Raw genomic sequence first — 19,805 nt, forward strand, 5'->3', positions numbered from 1 at the left:
AAGTGTTAACATACATTACAGTAATTTTGCCCAGTGGACATAATGCATTCAAAACTGTAAAAAAAACGTCTGCTGGAAAACTGAGGCATGAATGTCCAAATACCTATTTTGTGGAAAAGGGCACAATACTTCTGGATGGTCAGAAGCAAAACCATTGCTGGGAATTCTCATGCTAAGGTTGGATAGGGAAGCATTGAACTAAACATGGGCAGTCCTACCAATGGGATAAATGTGTTGGAGAAGGAACAGACGTTGGACCATGCCAAAGACTATAGAGGTCAAAGAAGAATGTACGCAGAACAGTTACCATCACAGAAATCTCTTGCGAATTTGACCAGATCTGTTTCAGTGTTGTGGTAAGGGAAATTTAAGCATGGACCTTCGGAAAAGATGGGGATGGATTTGGGAGGCGAGACATGCCTATAGCTGTGGAGGTGCCACTGTAGAACGTTCCCAGCAATTGTTTTATTAGCTATGTTCAAAGTAAGCAGAAATGTAAAGATCTGGAGAGGCCCTTTAAGGAATAAATTGGCTAAGAATATCAAAAGTGACAGTTGTGTTGGATGCACTTTTCACATCTGTCTTAATAAATAACATATGTTTAGATCAGCATTACATGTGTTATTTTAAACAACTGAAAAGCATGCTGAGCGAGCACTTTGAGTAGATGAGATACACCTCAAAATTCATGGGGATGAGGGAAGAAATAAGTGAAACTCTGGTTTATGTTTGAAGGAACTTCACAAATTATGTGAGAAATTATGTGGAAATTGCCTCAAGTAATTCCGATAATCAGAAAAAGGGAAAAAGAGAAAGAATTAAGGAATTAGACTCCTTAGTGTAACACTGATATAGACCAAACTGGTTGAGAACATTTTACTGGGTACTGTCAATCTTCATTGAGAGACCATCAGGCAGCAAATATAGTTTTATAGCCCTGATGTATAGAACTACTAACATTCTTTGAGGAGCTAACTTAAGTTAATAAATCAAATCAGCTCATTTAATTTAGACAGTAATCCCAATGAGAAAATGTTAAGTATAACATTGGTAAGTGTCAAGCAAAAATAGAGATGGTAATAAAAAGAGGCTCCCTACACCTTAATGGATGTGTGGAATTAACTTCCATTAACGCTTTACTAACTGGCAAAAAATAAATGGGTAAATACGTTTTCAGAAGTTGAATGAAACCTTAGAGAGCTAATAATTAACCTAAGCAATCATCTATCTTGTAGCAACGTGGCGCAGCAGAAACGTGCTGGGCCCATAACGCAGAGGTTGATCGGTCAAAACCATTCTCTGCTATTTACATTTAAGGACAGCACAGTGGCAGAGTGGTTAGCACTGCTGCCTCATTGCGCCTGGGACCCAGATTCAATTCCTGGCTTGGGTCACTGTTTATGAGGAGTTTGCATGTTTTCCCCGTGTCTGCGTGGGCTTCCTCCGGGTGCTCCAGTTTCCTTCCACAATCTGAAAGACGTGCTGTTTAGGTGCATTGGCCGTGCTAAATTCTCCCTCAGTGTACCCGAACAGGCGCTGGAGTGTGATGACTAGGGGATTTTCACAGTAATTTCATTGCAGTGTGAATAGAAAGCCTATTTGTGACACTAATAAATAAACCTTAAACTACCCTGTGCAACAGTATTGGTTCCATAGACCTGGTTCCAATTGGTTCCAATCCTGTTTGGCCAACAGGACAAAGTTTCAATCATATATCACCTTGAATGTGAAACAAATGCTTTGCATTGTTTGATAGAAGCGGAAAAAGAAAAAAATAGATATCAAATTGATGGAGATATTCAGAGAGATGAACAGAAGCTTGATTAAAGAGTTGGATTTTGAGGAGAATCTTAAAGAATGAAAGGACTTTGCAGCTAAATATTATTTCCCCACATATTTAACTCTGGACTGTTAAAGTGGGCAGGATAATCACAACCAAGCACGTCTTCACCTGACATTCCTGGGTGCATATTGTCAGCAGGAGGTTACAGAAGGAGGGCAGAAACAGGAGCTTTGGCTAACTTTTGTTCTCTTTTCTATAACCTGGAGGTGCCAAAGCCAATTGCATTGTTTGTATTGCTGCAACAACTGATGTTAATTCGCTCAACTGAAAATCAGGATTGAAGCCAAAGTCTTTTTTGTTGCTGTATGTGGTTCAAAATTACGATATATGGGAAGCGATTTTCCTGCCCTGCTACGTAATTACTCGATCTGACAGACCCCTGAGCACTCTGCTGCCGGCCTCTTTAGTGGGTTTAGGCTGCACTCCCCTCCCTAATGGCGTGATTCACCTGATGGGCTCTGTATTGCACAGAGTGCCGTAAACTCATGAAACTCAGCTCACCCAAAAAACAGGCGGGAAAAACATCTGCATTCCCTTCCGTTGGACGATTAAATTTTTTGGGGGGAAAATTGCGTCCATGGTTGTGTTTAAGCACTCAATCAACAAGGAAGATATTTCTCTTATCCAAGTCTTGAATAGCTCACCTCAAATGGCATGTATATAGTTGTTTGTCCTTATTAATCTTGGATCCCCAGACTTTTGATTTTGATTTGATTTGATTTATTACTGTCACATGTATTAGTATACAGTGAAAAGCATTGTTTCTTGCGCGCTACACAGACAAGGCATACCGTTCATAGAGGAGGAAATGAGGGAGTGCAGAATGTAGTGTTACAGTCATAGCTGGGGTATAAAGAAAGATCAACTTAGTGCAAGGTTGGTCCATTCAAAAGTCTGATGGCAGCAGGGAAGAAGCTGTTCTTGAGTCAGTTGGTATGTGACCTCGGACTTTTGTAACTTTTTCCCGACGGAAGAAGGTGGAAGAGAGAATGTCCGGGGTCTTTAATTATGCTGGCTATTTTTCTGAGGCAGCGGGAAGTGTAGTCAGAGTCAATGGATGGGAGGCTGGTTTGCGTGACGGATTGGGCTACATTCACGACCTTTTGTAGTTTCTTGCGGTGCTGGGCAGAGCAGGAGCCATACCAAGCTGTGATACAACCAGAAAGAATGCTGGAGAACACCATCTGCAGAGTAACTCCTAGGTCTGTGTTTGCTTAAAAGAGGAATGTAATGATTTTGCTCTCTGAATGTGCAATCTCAACCATTAGTATCTGGCATTATCAGTGAGTGATTGTCAGGCTATTATTAAATGGTCAGAACGTTGTGTACGCCTGAAGTTCTGAAATGTGCCAGTGGTTCTTGAGGCTGCTTCACCCCGAGTCAGAAAATGATCTCCATTGCAACCTTCCAGGCATTTTGCTTATCACTTGTTTAACAGTTGGTTCAATTTGTGCTGTTCTATATTCATTATGATCGGGTTAATGAATTCATATTACAGTGAACATCTCTGATACAGCAGATCAAGGAATTCAATACAGCATGTGAATATATGTATTATTAAGAGCAAAGTAATGCGGGTGCTGGAAGTCTGAAATAGAACAAAATCTCTATGGAAGGAGGCCGTTTGGCCCATTGAGTCCGCACTGACCACAATCCCACTCAGGCCACATTCCCATAACCCCACATATTTTCCCTGCTAATCCCCCTGGGATTAATCCCCCTGACACTAGGGTCAATTTAGCATGGCCAATCAGCCTAACCTGCACATTTTTGGGCTGTGAGAGGAAACTGGAGCACCCAGAGGAAACCCACGCAGACACGGGGAGAATGTGCAAACTCCACAAAAACAGTGACCCAAGGCCAAAATTGAATCCGGGACCCTGGCGCTGTGAGGCAGCAGCGTGAACCACCGTAAAAAAAATACTCCACACAGACAGTGCCCAAAATAAAAAACAGAAAATGCCACAAGAGAGAAACAGAGTTAAAGGCCGAAATTCTCCAATGTTGTACGCCCAGCTGCCTCTGCCAGTGAGAACAGAATTTGGTGCTCAGCCAAAACTCCATTCACTGCAGCGGGACCGGAGAATCCCAGCCGCGGGTGAGGCCAGAGAATCCAGCCAATGATGACATCTCGCCAAGGCCATCCCCACACCCCCACTACTTGCCTTCAAACAACCATGCAACCTCAAAAAAACCATTATATGCAGCAAACTACCCAGCCTTCAGGAGAACAGTGACCATGACACGACACAACCCTGCCAAAGCAACCTCAGCAAGACATGCCGGATCATCGACATGGATGCCATCATCTCATGTGAGAACACCATCCACCAGGTACACAGTACATACTCTTGTGACTCGGCCAACATTGTCTACCTGCTACACTGCAGGAAAGGATGCCCCGAGGCATGGTACATTGGCGAGACCATGCAGACGCTATGACAAAGGATGAATGGGCACCGCTCGACAATCACCAGGCAGGGGTGTTCCCTTCCTGTCAGGGAAAACTTCAGCAGTCATGGGCATTCAGCCTCTGATCTTCGGGTAAGTGTTCTCCAAGGTGGCCTTCACGACACATGATAATGCAGAATCACTGAGCAGAAACTGATTGCCAAGTTCCGCACGCATGAGGACAGCCTCAACCGGGATCTTGGGTTCATGTCACACTATCTGTAACCCCCCATGACTTGCCTGGGCTTGCAAAATCTCACTAACTGTCCTGGCTGGAGACAATTCACATCTCTTTAACCTGTGCTTAACTCTCTCCCCACTCACATTGTCTGTACCTGTAAAGACTTGATTACCTGTAAAGACTCGCATTCCAGCCATTATCTTGTAATTGAGTTTGTGTCTATATATGCCCTGTTTGTGAAACAAATGCTGCACTCACCTGATGAAGGAGCAGTGCTCCGAAAGCTCGTGCTACCAAATAAACCTGTTGGACTTTAACCTGGTGTTGTGAGATTTCTTACTGTGCCCACCCCAGTCCAACGCTGGCAACTCCAAATCATGTCTTTCGGACTGTGAGAGGAGTCTGCAATATCTGGAGGAAACCCACGCAGACACGGGGGAGAATGTGCAGACTCCGCACAGACAGTGCCCAAGCTGGGAATCATACCCAGGTCCCTGACGCTGTCCGGCAGCAGTGCTAACCAGTGTGCCACTGTGACGCCCTATGATGCCTCATTTAACATTTCTCAACAACATCAAACAGCCATTTGTGATTGATGTAAGAGAAACTTGCAGCTCTCCAATTCTGCTTCCTTCCTTAGACTTAGACAGGGAAACATCCCCTCATTGTTGCAACTCCGACCTTTGCCATTCTGTGGCACAATAACCCAGTGCATTAATGCACTGCAGCACCACAAGGCGCATCCACTGGCATTTTTATGTCATTAAGCTAACTGCTAAATTGCATCATTATCACATAGAAGGTTAGCAAAATATTCTGACCTATGGTTCAAAAATTCCCGGAGTGCTCAATTCCTCGAGTGTTATTTTGATCTAATTAGTACTGAGTTCAACTTGTAACTTGCATCTCAGTTGCTTTATTAATAATGTATGAATTTGACAAGTAGAATCACAAAATGGAGACTTTCATTTCACTTGGGATTTGTTTTTGCTGCTAAATATCAGGAGGAATGCGCTGATTAGAAGGTTATATTTTGGTTGTGGCCATCATGCATTTCTCTAGCCGGAATGATGCAATGCCATGAGACAAACTCACAGTTTGCTAAGTCTGTCCCTGGTCTTTCAGCACCAAACGTCTACTCTTGTTTGTAAGAAGCATCCATCAGCCTTAAGCCAAGTTTCCTTTGCTATCCGTAACCTAGGTTTTCACCCAGCCAATGACAACAAACTGAGACTTTCTCATTTGTTTCGTTAACAGGAGCTGACACCCTGCACTTTGAGATGCAACTGTGCCTACATGCTTGTAAAGTTCACCTAAAGTATCTCTGATTTCAACAAACACACTTTTAAAGAAGCTGGCAATATAATAAGCAGACACCAAGGGCTAGCTTTCACAGCCAGGTGGAAACGTTTGCAGCACTGTCCTCCAAGAAGCTGATGAGGTTAGGTCGGTTAAGCAGTTGAAAATAGAAATTGATAGATTTGTGATCTGCAAGGATACTGGGGGCTGTGGGACCAAGGCGGGTAGGTGCAATTAACATAAAAGCAAAACGCTGCGGATGCTGGAATCTGAAACAAAAAAAAAAGAAAATGCTGGAGGACCTCAGCAGGTCTGGCAGCATCTGTGGAGAGAGAATAGAGCCAACGTTTCGAGTCTGGATGACTCTTCATCAGAGCTGTGGAATTAAGATATAGATTAGCCACGGTGGCCGAGTGGTGGAAAAAATCATTGAGGGGCCAGATTACCTACTCTTTGAAGCATTGTTCCTTCCTATACTTTAAAAAATTGAAAATTGGTTATCTGTTATACACACTGCTTGATTTTCCACTATATCCACAAACATGGGATGCATAGAGGGCAGCCAAGTATCCATCAGGTGTGCAAGTTAAAACAAGTTCTAACTTTTTGCAAAGTTCCAGTTATTGATGTAATTATCAGAAGTTGGTTTCACTTGTTTTTGATTTGATTTATTATTGTCACATGTATTGGTATACAGTGAAAAGTATTGTTTCTTGCGCGCTATACAGACAAAGCATACCGTTCATAGTGAAGGAAATGAGAGAGTGCAGAATGTAATGTTACAGTCATAGCTATGCTCTAGAGAAAGATCAATTTAATGCAAGATAGGTCCATTCAAAAGTCTGATGGCAGCAGGGAAGAAGCTATTCTTGAGTCAGTTGGTACGTGACCTCAGACTTTTGTATTTTGTTCGCGGCATAAGAAAGTGGAAGAGAGTATGTCTGGGGTGTGTGGGGTCCTTGATTATGCTGGCTGCTTTTCCAAGGCAACGGGAAGTGTAGACGGAGTCAATAGAAGGCAGGCTGGTTTGTGTGATGTACTGGGCTACGTTGACAACCCTTTGTAGTTTCTTGCGGTCTTGGTTAGAGCAGGAGCTATATCAAGTTGTGATACATCCATAAAGGATGCATTCTGTGGCATATCCGTAAAAATTGGTGAGAGTCATAGCGGAATTGAATTTCCTTAACCTCCTGAGAAGGGACAAGTGTGGGCCATGCATGCTCAGTCCAGCATTTTGGGTTCGTTAGAGCCATGGCAGATATCACCAGGGCACATGTGCGGTGATGGTGGCATTGAAACCTGACCCACAGGATCCCTGGTACTGTGAAATATTCGGCTCACATGTCTGCATCTCCTGGGAGGAAGAAGAAGAGGCACCAGGCAGCAAGACTGCTGCTGTTGGCAGGATCTAGGTAGTGAGAGTTTGGCAGCATACCTGCAGAGCTGAGTAGGTGTCAGAAGGTCACTGGGTCCATGTTAGAAAGAGTTAGGGCTCAGAAAAAAATCTGGAAGGCATTTATAGCTCAGTGCAGCCAGGAGATTGGATTCAGAGAAACCAAGGTTCAATGTGATCTCAGTGAAGCTGGTGGTCTGCTAAAGAGCTGAAGTTGTGCCAGTAATTAGATGCTGGAAGGCAAATTTGTGAATTCCATGGAAAACCATCTCAAGAAAAAAGTTAGAAAGTGTGCAGTTGTTTAGGCAGTCCAAGTTAGAGCAGCTTTTGAAGGAATTCAGAGGCCAGGTCTTCAAAAGTAGAGACTCACAATCACTGATTAGGGAGGTGAGTTTTCATGAGATTGTGCAACTTACTATCTGGATAGGGTGCTAAGAGATCCATGGGATTTGTCTTAGAATCATAGACGAATCATAGAATTCCTCCAATACAAAAAGGAGGCCATTCGGGCCATCAAGCACAATCTCACCCAGGCCCTATTCCCGTAACCACACACATTTACCTTGCTAACTTCCCTGACACTCGGGTCAATTTTAGCTTGGCCAATCAACCTAAAATTAAAATCATATGGTGACTAGTTTAAATCATTCTCAAGATCACAGAATCATAGAATTCCTACAGTGCAGAAGGGCGTCATTCAGCCTATCGAGTCTGCACTGACCTTCCGACAGAGCATCTTACCCGGGCCCACCCCCCTGCCCTATTCCCCAACCCCACATATTTACCCCATTAATTCCCTACCCTACACATTTCTGGTCACTAAGGGGCATTTAGCATGGCCAATCCACCTAACCTGCACATCTTTGGAGTGTGAGAGGAAACCGGAGCACCTGGAGGAAACACGGGAAGAAAGTGCAAACTCCACAGAGACAGTGACCAAGGCCAGAATCGAACCTGGGGCCCTGGTGCTGTGAGGCAGCAGTGCTAACCACTGTGCTACCATGCTGCTCCCCGACCACTGTGCCACTGTGTCTTGGCTGAATTTGCCATTTATTGCACAGTTTGGTACAGCAGTTGCAAGTCTCTACTTTTGAAGAGTTATTTGAAAAATTAAACTAAAAAGAGTTAGTTAATTGCATGAGCAGAAAAGCTGAAGCTGGAGTTATAAGCCGGAGCTAAGAAAACAGGCATAGTTGAGGTAATAGCACAGCATTTGGAATTGGAAGATGAAAAGGCTGACACATGTATAGTACAGCTTGAAAGGAAAGTTTATTTATTAGTCACAAGTAGGCTTACATTCACACTGCAATGAAGTTACTGTGAAAATCCCCTAGTCGCCACACTCCGGCACCTGTTCAGGTACACTGAGGGAGAATTTAGCCAATATGCCTAACCAGCACGTCTTTTTTGGAGTGTGGGAGGAAACCGGAGCACCCGGAGGAAACCCACGCAGACACGGGGAGAACGTGCAAACTCCACACTGGCAGTGACCCAAGCTGGGAATTGAACCCGGGTCCCTGGCGCCGTGAGGCACAGTAAGAAGTCTCACAACACCAGGTTAAAATCCGACAGGTTTATTTGGTAGCACAAGCTTTCGGAGTGTCGCTCCTTCTTCAGGTGAGTGAAGAGCACAACAACTGTGCCACCGTGCCGCCCTCCAGTGAGCTCGAATTCAGTTGCAAATGCAACAGCTTGAACTAGAAAAGAGAAATAAGTTAAGCAGATTGATATTAAAGGAGACAGAGAGAAGCAAAAACGTGAACTTGAAATAGAGTAAATGAAATGCTCAAACTTGAACTTCATAGAGAGAAATTAACAAGAGAAGGAAGAGGACATGAAAGAGAGTTTCAAAGAGAAGGGGAAATCAAACAGTATAAATTGGCTGTAGAAAAGCTTAGGTTACATGTTTTAAGAGAGATTGTTCCAGTTAATAGAAATGATAGTGCAGAGAATGAAAGAGATACAAAGAACATCATTATTAGTGTGGGAATTGCTCTTAGTTTACCCGTGAATGGGATAGATTTTATAATGGATAACAATTTGGCAGGTTTGAGACAGCCAGCTGAAGTGAGAAAAAGAGAGATTTTGCGGGAGGAATATCCTGGACTGCTCCCAGATTATGTGGAGCAGCTAGAGTTTGACTTTGTAAAGTTAGACAGGATGGAGTGGGAAAAAAAACTAGCCTCATAGAATCCCTACAGTGCAGAAGGAGGCCACTCGGCCCATCGAGTCTGCACCGACCACAATCCCACCCAGGCCCTACTACCATAACCCCACATATTTACCTGCTAATCTCCCTGACACTCGGGTCAATTTAGCATGGCCAATCCACCTAACCCGCACATCTTTGGACTGTGGGAGGAAACCGAAGCACCCGGAGGAAACCCACGCAGACAACGTGCAAACTCCACACATACAGTGACCCGAGGCTGGAATTGAACCCGGATCCCTGGTGCTGTGAGGCAGCAGTGCTAACCACTGTGCCACCGTGCCACCTCGGACCAAGAAAAGTTAGGATCAGCAATGCAAGAATTTCAAAGGCTGCATGAGGAGCTAGGTTCTGCTCAGGGAAAGTAGACAACTGTCACGCACAAATGATGAGTTTGCTAATGAAGAATGAGAACTGGTGAAAACACATGAAATTTGGTCAGAGGAAGTGGAACACTTGAATGAAGGCTTGAAATGTCTAAATGATAAACTTGTCAAAGAAAACTGAATGAAGATAGATCTTCAATTGAAATGTGATGAACTTCAAGTGTCAAAAATCTTTAGTATGTATCATGAAAAACATCTTGAACAGGAAAAGGAATTGGGGATGAAGCAAAACCCTTTGTTGAATGCTGAATTAACAAACCAAAAATGATGAACAACTGGAAATTGGTCGTGAAAAGGACAATGGAATTCTGAACTCTGGGGTTGGGGCTGATGCTCTGAGGTTGGGGTGGGGGGAGGGGGAGGTGTGTTGCGGGGCCGGCAACCAAGGAGGTGAGAACATCAGGGAAGACATTGGGAGGCTGATGATGGGGTGGTGGGGGTGGGGGGGGGGGGGGGTGGTGTACATGGGCCAATCTCCCTCCTGACAGGTTGGCGCATGCGCACTGTGGACACCGTCAGGCACTGAGTGCCAGAGATTCATCTATCTAAGTACGCCCAAAAAACAGGCGTGAAAATCTTCCATTGGGCCTTTAGTTTCTTTGTGGGAAAATCAACCCCCCTCTCCACCCAACCCCCGATCATTCATCTAATTTACCCCTGTGGGATCTCACTGCGGGATCTTGCTGTGTGCTGCATATATAAAGCGGCTGCCTCTGTACTTCAAGAAGTAAATCATTGGCTTGAAGCACTTTGGGATGTTCCAATGACATGACAAGGTACCACCCAAATGCAAGTTCCTACTCACTTCCATGCTAACAGCCTTTTCCAAAGATCAATGAGGTGTGAGCAGACATGTGCATGCCTCACTTAATTTTGATCTCACACTGTCTTGTTGAACTGAGCCTGGAAATTTGTGTTCCATTGATCTGGAGCAGCGTGTCAGGAACATAAGAAAGAATAAAGAGAAAAGGCCACTTGCTTCATTGAACCCTCCCCCTTAAAAAGATCATGCGCCGTGGGCGTTCCCCTACTCGATTCAGCTGCTCAACATTAGCGTAACAATACCTTTGATAGTAAATCTCCACCATTTAAGCAGAAGTGTTAACCAATTTAAAATAAACAGGGTAATTTCTTCATTAAGATAATGCCCAAAGGTAATTTCAGCCAAATGCATTAACCTATTTGTATGCTAATATCACAGCATGATTTCCTGAAGAAATGAAAGCTTTGCAAGAGAAAAAAATCCTCTGGCAATTTCTTTCTGACCCCAAAGGACAATCTGACAAATATTACAGGATACAAGTATTCCCTCTGCTTGTTACATATAGCATCATCTTAAATATGTTTGGGAAGATATTCTGTTTGTTACATCTACTGAAATCACGAGCCCGTTCAGACAGAACCCAATTGCATTAGGAATAGCGGACAGCGAAAATTGTCGCAAACACATGTCTGTTGTCCTTGAAGAGAGCGACCTGGAAATTTCAGCTCCCTGAGACTGTCCTGGAATTATCAGGAATCAAAGATTCAACTGCCGAACATTGCCGCAAGTAACCCGGGAGAAACATTATTGGACAATAGATTGTACTTCATTTTAATTTTCTTTGCACACATTTGTTTATGAATCATAAAATACCTACAGTGCAGAAAGAGGCCATTCGGCCCATCAAATCTGCACTGACTACAATCCGACCCATGCCCTATCCTTGTAACCCCATATATTTACCCTGCTAATCCCCCTGACACTAGGGGCAATTTATCATGGCTAATCCGCACATCTTTGGACTGTGTGAGGAAACCGGAGCACTCGGAGGAAACCCACACAGACACAGGGAGAATGTGCAGACTCCACACAGACAGTGACCCGAGACCGGATTCGAACCCTTGTCCCTGGTGTTGTGAAACAGCAGTGCTAACCACTGTGCCATCGTGCCGCCTCATGAGTTACAAACAATGTTCCAGATAGGGTAAAAACAAGGGCAGGTATAGATTTCTGAAGGCAGAAAGGTAGGTTAACAAGGTGATGAAAAAGGCATATGGCACACTCGCCTTTATCAATCAGGGTATAGATTACAAAAGCAGAGAGGTCATGATGGAGTTGTATAGAACTTTGGTGAGGCCACAGCTGGAGTACTGTATGCCATTCTGGTTGCCACATTATAGATAGGACGTGAACACATTGGAGGGGGTGCAGAGGAGATTCACCAGGACGCTGCCTGGTGTGGAACATTTAAGTTAGGAAGAGAGGTTCGATAGGCTTGGGTTGTTTTCATTGGAGCAAAGAAGACTGAGGGGTGACCTGATTGAGGCGTTCAAGATTGTGAGGGGCATGGACAGGGTGGATAGGGAGCAGCTGTTTCCCTTAGTTGAAGGGTCAGTTACAAGGGGACACAAGTTAAAAGTGAGGGGTGGGAGGTTTGGGGGGGATTTGATGAAAAACCTTTTTACTCAGAGGGTGGTGACAGTCTGGAATGCCTGCCTGGGAGGGTGGTGGAGGCGGGATGCCTCCTTCAAAAAGTACCTGTATGAGTACTTGGCACGCAATAACATTCAAGGCTATGGGCCAAGTGCTGGCAAGTGAGATTAGGTGGGCAGGTCAGGGCATTTCATGCATTGGTGCAGACTCGATGGGCTAAAGAGCCTCTTCTGCACTGTTGTTTTTTGTGATTCTATATAAATAAAGAATGTTTTAGCAGACAGGATAGAATTATTATATCAGGTAACAATTTGTTTGTTTTCCAAATGACATGGTGTACTACAAGGATGGATGTGTCTGATAACCAACAGTGGAGGAGTAAGGGCAAACAATTTAAGGTAGAAGGCCATGTAATTAAACCTTCATTGATTCATTGTGCTTCTCTGTCAAGCAGGCTAAAGTTACAGATAAGAATGGGGTTAATTTAGCAGTGCTAATTTCTCCTCTCACCACTTGACCATACGCAGAAAGGTGTCTTGATTTGTTTCCCTCTTTATAAGCAGTGACGTATTTCTCATCTCCTCAGTTTTGGTGCGATCCAATTTTCTATTAAAAACCCTACAGCAAACTTAAGATAGGATGAACTCAAAGGGTTAGTTTATTTGCAAACACTCAAAATTTGGAAGTGGGGTTGCAATGTTGCCTTCACATTAAGCAGTAAACAGAGTGATAGTGAAATGGAAGATCTACAGCGCAGAGACCATGGAGCAAAGAAATGTTGTTTCTCATGGGTTCCAGGGTGCAGAAGCAAAGATAATGTGGAACTCTTTCTTGGAGGTGGTGAGCAGAAACCCGGTGGATAATTCCCTTTTCTGGTGGTGTTGACTTTTCACGATAAGAGAGGCCTGCAGAGATTATTCAGTCTTGTAGGCGATGAGACAGAATTTCCAGCAGAAGCAGTATAGATGGGGCTAGGTGTCCAACCTGGGCCAGAGCTCCTTGCCTGTGAGGTTGTTAGCTAGATGACTGAGACTTTGCAGTTTAACAAGGCAATATTACTGGTTCCATAAGCCGGAGGCCAATGCCACATTACTCACACCTCTCCACACTGTCTTTGACAAAGCATGTGTATCCCTCATCTGGGTCCTGAGAAGCCACCAGTCCACTACAACTCTCACAAACTTTTACAGATGCACCCTTTCCAAATGTATCACAGCTTGGTATGGCTCTTGCTCTGTCCAAGACCGAAAGAAACTACAAAGGATTGGGAACATAGCCCAATTCTTCATGCAAACCAGCCTCCCATCCATTGACTCCATCTACACACCCATTGCCTTGGAAAAGCAGCCAGCATAATCAAGTACCACATGCACCCCGGACATATTCTCTTCCACCTTCTTCTGTCAGGAAAAAGATACAAAAGTCTGCGGTCATGTATCAACCAACTCAAGAACAGCTTCTTCCCTGCTGCCATCAGACTTTTGAATAGACCTACTTTATATTAAATTAATCTTTCTCTACACCCTAGCTGTGACTGTAACATTACATTCTGCACCCACTCCTTTCCTTCTGTATGAACAGTATGCTTTGTCTGTATAGCGCGCAAGAAACAATACTTCTCACTGTATACCAATACACATGACAATAATAAATCAAACCATTTAAAATCATTTTTTGGGTAAGGATGGACAGAGGCAGAGAGACAGAGAAAGGCAGAAAGAGATGTGAAGACAGATGTAAAGAGAAAGATGTGGGTAGCGAGGGGGAGAGATAGATGTTTACGAGGGGCAAAGAGGGGTGGGGTGAGGGAGATGCTTCTGAAAAGGTGCAGAGAGATGTTTTTGAGGTTCTTCGGAGTTGTTGCTTCAAGACTTGTCTGCGAACAGAGGTGAGAAGTTATTCAACTGTTAAAGTTAAGCTTGCTCCTCTTACTGTTAATTACTGCTAATTGCTGTTAATTGATACTTTACTTTTTATCTTTCTGACTTGTTATCTTTTTAGCAGTTAATAAACTTTCTGAATTCATCATTTAAAGTGTTCTTTCTTGCCATATGGTTAAGTCTCTGGGAACTGACGTGATTTTTAGTGGGAGGTAGGGGGGTGTGGTTACTGCAAACAAGTGAACTCCCTTTTGTAGGGCAAACCCAGGGAGTGTGGGTTGCAACAAGAGAGGAATGAATGGAAAGGATTAAATAGACAGCGCTGTAATATCCACACTCACTGCAGGCAGACACATGACTAATTACAAATAACCACATCTCAGATGGCACTAGCACATGGCAACAATAAGAAAATTGATATCACTTATCAAGGCTCCAAAAAGTCTAGAGGAGCCATTGTGCCTCTGGAAAACTAATCAAGTATCAGGGAGATGGGGACAATTAACACACCATCAAAATTGGTTTGGCGAACACAACACTTCGATATTGTAAACAGGTAGACAGGATATGTCCAGAAAATGATTAAAGTTAAAGTACACAGGACAATGGATCAGCATAAGGTGATCGAAACAGAACTTTAACAAAGTTAAAGCAACAATCTGATGGCCTAATTGAAATGTTGCACTCTGTAACGTGAAAAAGTATAAGAATCTGTAAGAACCTGTGATTAGCAGAGTAGCTCGGAAGCAAGCTGGAATTACATCCACGAGTTCTGCTCTCCCTCTTGCATGTTGACAGTCTGCAGGTGCAACAGGTGATCAAGAAGGCAAATGGAATGTTGGCCTATATCGCAAGGGGGATAGAATATAAAAGCAGAGATGTCTTGCTGCATCTGTACAGGGCATTGGTGAGGCCGCAGCTGGAATACTGTGTGCAGTATTGGTCCCCTTATTTGCGGAAGGATATATTGGCCTTGGAGGGAGTGCAGAGAAGGTTCACCAGGTTGATACCAGAGATGAGGGGTGTTGATTATGAGGAGAGACTGAGCAGATTGGGTTTGTATTCGTTGGAATTTAGAAGCCTGAGGGGGGATCTTATAGAGACCTATAAGATAATGAAGGGGCTGGATAGGGTAGAGGTGGAGAGATTCTTTCCACTTAGAAAGGAAACTAGAACTAGGGGGCACAGCCTCAAAATAAAGGGGGGTGAGTTTAGGACAGAGTTGAGGAGGAACTTCTTCTCTCAGAGGGTGGTGAATCTCTGGAATTCTCTGCCCACTGAAGTGGTGGAGGCTACCTCGTTGAATATGTTTAAATCACGGATAGATGGATTCCTGATCGGTAAGGGAATTAGAAGTTATAGGGATCAGGCGGGTAAGTGGAACTGATCCACTTCAGATCAGCCATGATCTTATTGAATGGCGCGGCAGGCTCGAGGGGCTAGATGGCCTACTCCTGCTCCTATTTCTTATGTTCTTTCTTATGCTCTTAATTAAGCCATTTTTGTTGAAGTTCTACATGGTCTCTGAAGACTCACTTTGTTCATTCCCCCCAACACCCATAAAGCCTGAGGGAGAATTTAGCATGGCCAATCCACCTAATCAGCACATCTTTCGGATTGTGGTAGGAAACCGGAGCACCCGGAGGAAACCCATGCAGACACGGGGAGAATGTGCAGACTCTGCACAGACAGTGACCCAAGCTGGGAATCGAATCCGGGCCCCTGGCGCAGTGAGGCAGCAGTGCTAACCATTGTGCCACCATGCCACCCAATACAATGGAAATCACTGTACGATTTCAAAGCTAGCCCAGCATAATCAATGTTTCAGATTTGTCTTTGTGGGGTCTGGAGGAATTCTCCTAATCCTCGAAGGCCCCATGAATATATAGCTCAACTCAATGGGCAGAATTTTTCCAATAAATGATTTTGTGCAGGATTTTCCAGCTGCGCTTGCCCCCAAACCAGAAAACCCCACCTGAGGTCAACGGACTTTTGCATGGTCCCCCCGCGCCCCCCCCCCCCCCCCCCCCAAACCTCCCCGCCTCCCTCCCCCCCCCCACCGCTACGATTCCTGTGGGGGAAAACTCCCCCCTTTGTGTCAGTTGCAATCTGAAAGTGTCACCCTGGGGTGAATTATCACTTCTATTGCCCGTCATTTTAATAACCGGCGTGAGTACTGGTGCAAATCAGATTGCAATCGTTTCACACTTAGTTCACTGAAAAAAACCTCTACTTGAAACACGCCGGTAGGGAGCCCCCAGGCACGTGACTCACCCGAACCGGCTGCAGCTGTACACTGTTAACAAGGGGGAGCTGCATTTAAATTTAAATGCTCCCTCTGCACTCACAGCCAGTCAAGCCAGGAGGATGGCAGCGTGGAGAGAAGCTCCAGGGCTTCACAGAGGCAGATCTCGGAAGGCTTCTGGACGCAGTGAAGGAAAGGCGGGCTACCCTGTGCCACTGGTGGGTAGACGACTCAGAAACAGGGAAGTGAATGCAGCCTGAGATACAGTGGCCGCAGCAGTCAGTGCCTGCGGCTTGACACTGAGGACTGCTGTTCAATGTCACAAGGAAGTAAATGACATTGTTCGAGCTGCAAAGGTGAGTGTCCATCCATCATGTCCTGGCATCAGTCCCGTCTGTCACACTGAGAATGTCCTCATCAAACTACACCCTGACACCCAGCACCCCGTGGCCTTCTGACACCAGACACCACCCCCCCACCCCTCCACCTCTCCCCCCCCCCCCCCCCCCCCCCAACCCCCCGCCCCCCCCCACCACCCCGGCATCTTCTTCAAATCCCTCTGGCACTCCTTGTCACCACCCCTTCCTGTCCAGGCACGGTGCTGACAGTGCTGACATATACCATCTGATCCCAGCACATTTCAAGGGACCAGTAGTGATTTGCACCCATGTGACTACCCGCTGGTGGGTTGGGAACATTCTGGGAGGGGAAAAGGACATGTGCCAACATGGCATGAAATTAAGTCAATGCCATGCTAATCAGCCTTGTGCACTTTCTGGGCCTGATCCAGTTTGTGCCAGCAAAAAGGACCTGGGAAGATTGCAAACCATTTGGCGCTGGGCGCAAAACCCATCTTTAGGCTTGCATGCCATTTTCCTGGATTAGCGCAATCTGCGCCAGGTGCAACATGGCCGGAAAATCCTGTCCATTGGACAGGAATTTCCGGTCGCATTCGCTCCAACACCGGAAAATCCTGCCCGAGGTCAATGGACATTTGCATGGTCTGTCCCCGCCCGCTGTGATTCCCGTGGCAGGGCAGGATGGAAAAATTCCATTCAATGTGTCTGGGCCTCTTTTCCCCATTGTCCATGGAAATGATTGGCACTTCCAGCAGGTGCACCCCCATTATGTCATCAGCCTCTTTGTTGCTCCCTCATCAATGCCGGGCAGTGGATGTGACAATTCACCCCAGGGCGCCAGTTCCAGACTGCAACTGGCCAAGCTAAATTGCTCCTTAGTGTCAGGGGGATTAGCAAGATAAATATATGGAGTTATGGGGATAGGGCCTGAATGGGATTGTTGTTGGTGCGGCCTGGATGGGCCGAATGGCCTCCTTCAGCACTGTGGGGATTCTATAATTCTATTATGGGGTCAAATGCAAAGGCACCAGACTGCAACTGGTGCAGAACTGTGCCTGGCACAGCATATGCCTGCATACTTCAGATTTAAAAAAGGCAATTAATGGGTAGATTGCTTTGCTGGAGACTGACCTCTGAAAAAAAACTTACACCAGATCAAAACGTGAGAGAAGCAGCCTGGTGAATACTCCACCTGCAGTCAAACAGCCTACAATGCACATCCAACTTTCAATAGACTTAATCTGCTAATGTCTCAGACTTTGATGAACATCTTGTCAGCAGCAGTGGCTAGTTTGTTCCGTCTATGCTGAAAGGCCTTAATGAATATTCAAATTTTGTGTAATTGAGGCAAAGCAGGATTTTTTTTTGTTCAAGCCACGCTTGATAACTTTATTCAATCATTTATGTCCAATTTGCATTGCAGCATGATAATGGGATGAACCTCTGCATTTTTCATCTTTTAACTCCTCTCCTATTAGCAACTTTGATGTGTTTGCTTTGTGGTCTGCTTCAGATGCAGAAAGAGAATTTCAGCCGCAGAGATAGCGCCATTAAAATATAAAAGCGAAAATGTAATCATTTAAATTGCAAACGCAGAACAGAGCACAGTTAATACAGATGAAGGCAGCAACACACTTGGCAAAACTTTTTGTTATTGACCACACAATACATCTCAAAGGTAGAAAATAACTTACAAGAACTGTAGTGGGAGAAATAGAATTTGCTGGGGCACAAATGAGAAATCCAATTTAACTAACGCTCACCATTAGCACGCTCACCACCACTTACAAACTTTATCATGGACACTCACTCGATTGGGAAAATGGTACTTGCATGGTGGCACAGTGGTTAGCACTGTTGCCTCACAGCACTAGGGGCCCGGGTTCGATTCCTGGCTTGGGTCACTGTCTGTGTGGAGTTTTCACATTCTCCCTGTGTCTGCGTGGGTTTCCTCCGGGTGCTCTGGTCTCCTCCCACAGTCCAAAGATGTGCTGGTTAGGTTGATTGGCCATGCTAAATTGCTCCTTAGTGTCAGGGGGATTAGCAGGATAAATATATGGAGTTATGGGGATAGGGCCTGAATGGGATTGCTGTTGGTGCAGCCTGGATGGGCCGAATGGCCTCCTTCAGCACTGTGGGGGTTCTATAATTCTATTATGGGGTCAATTGCAAAGGCACAGGCTGGGAGTTGTTGCTCCCACCCAAATTGTTAGGAAAGCCATTTGGATATTTTAACCCTCATTCATATTCATCATAAGACCTGAAATCACTGCCCCACATTGGATCAAGGAGTCACATTGACGTCTAATCAGACCGATGTATTTCAGAAAAGCATTTAAGCAATGTGAAACAAAAACAGAAAATGCTGGAAAATCTCAGCAGGTCTGACAGCATCTGTGGGGTGAGAATGGAGCCAACGTTTCGAGTCTTTGTCAGAGCTGAGAGCAGAGAGAATCAGCAGAGATTTATACTATGAGGGACTTAATGGACACTTTTAAAACCTCTCTCAGCCTTCTTCATCCTCATTTACATTCCCTTTGTCCAATTACATCCCCTCTGCTACCCGCGCCCACCCCAAACCCCCGTAGTATAAATCTCTGCTGATTCTCTTCACTCTGAGCTCTGACAAAGGGTCATCCAGACTCGAAACGTTGGCTCTACTCTCTCCCCATAGATGCTGTCAGACCTGCTGAGATTTTCCAGCATTTGTTTCAGATTCCAGCACCCGCAGTATTTTGCTTTTATTTAAGCAATGCCTACCTGGCAAGGCAAAATCTCGGCCAGGGAGGGGCATTAGTGGGCAGAGGTTGCAGAAGGGCCACAGGACAAAATTTCCACCAGGGAGGTTGGTGGACCCAGGTTCGACTCACAAATGACGGGGGTGGGGTGGTGCAGAAGAAGGCCATTCGGCCCATCGAGTCGACACCGACTAGGACCTATCCCCATAATCCTACTTATTTACCCTGCTAACATCCGGACACTAAGGGGTGATTTAGGATGGTCAATCAACCTAACCCGCACATCTTTGGATTGTGGGAGGAAACCGGAGCACCCGGAGGAAACCCACGCAGACATGGGGAGAACACGCAAACTCCACACATACAGGCACCCGAGGCCAGAATCAAACTTGGGTCCTGGTGCTG

The sequence above is a fragment of the Mustelus asterias genome, chromosome 2 (genome assembly GCF_964213995.1).
Source record: "Mustelus asterias chromosome 2, sMusAst1.hap1.1, whole genome shotgun sequence".
Taxonomy (NCBI): domain Eukaryota; kingdom Metazoa; phylum Chordata; class Chondrichthyes; order Carcharhiniformes; family Triakidae; genus Mustelus; species Mustelus asterias.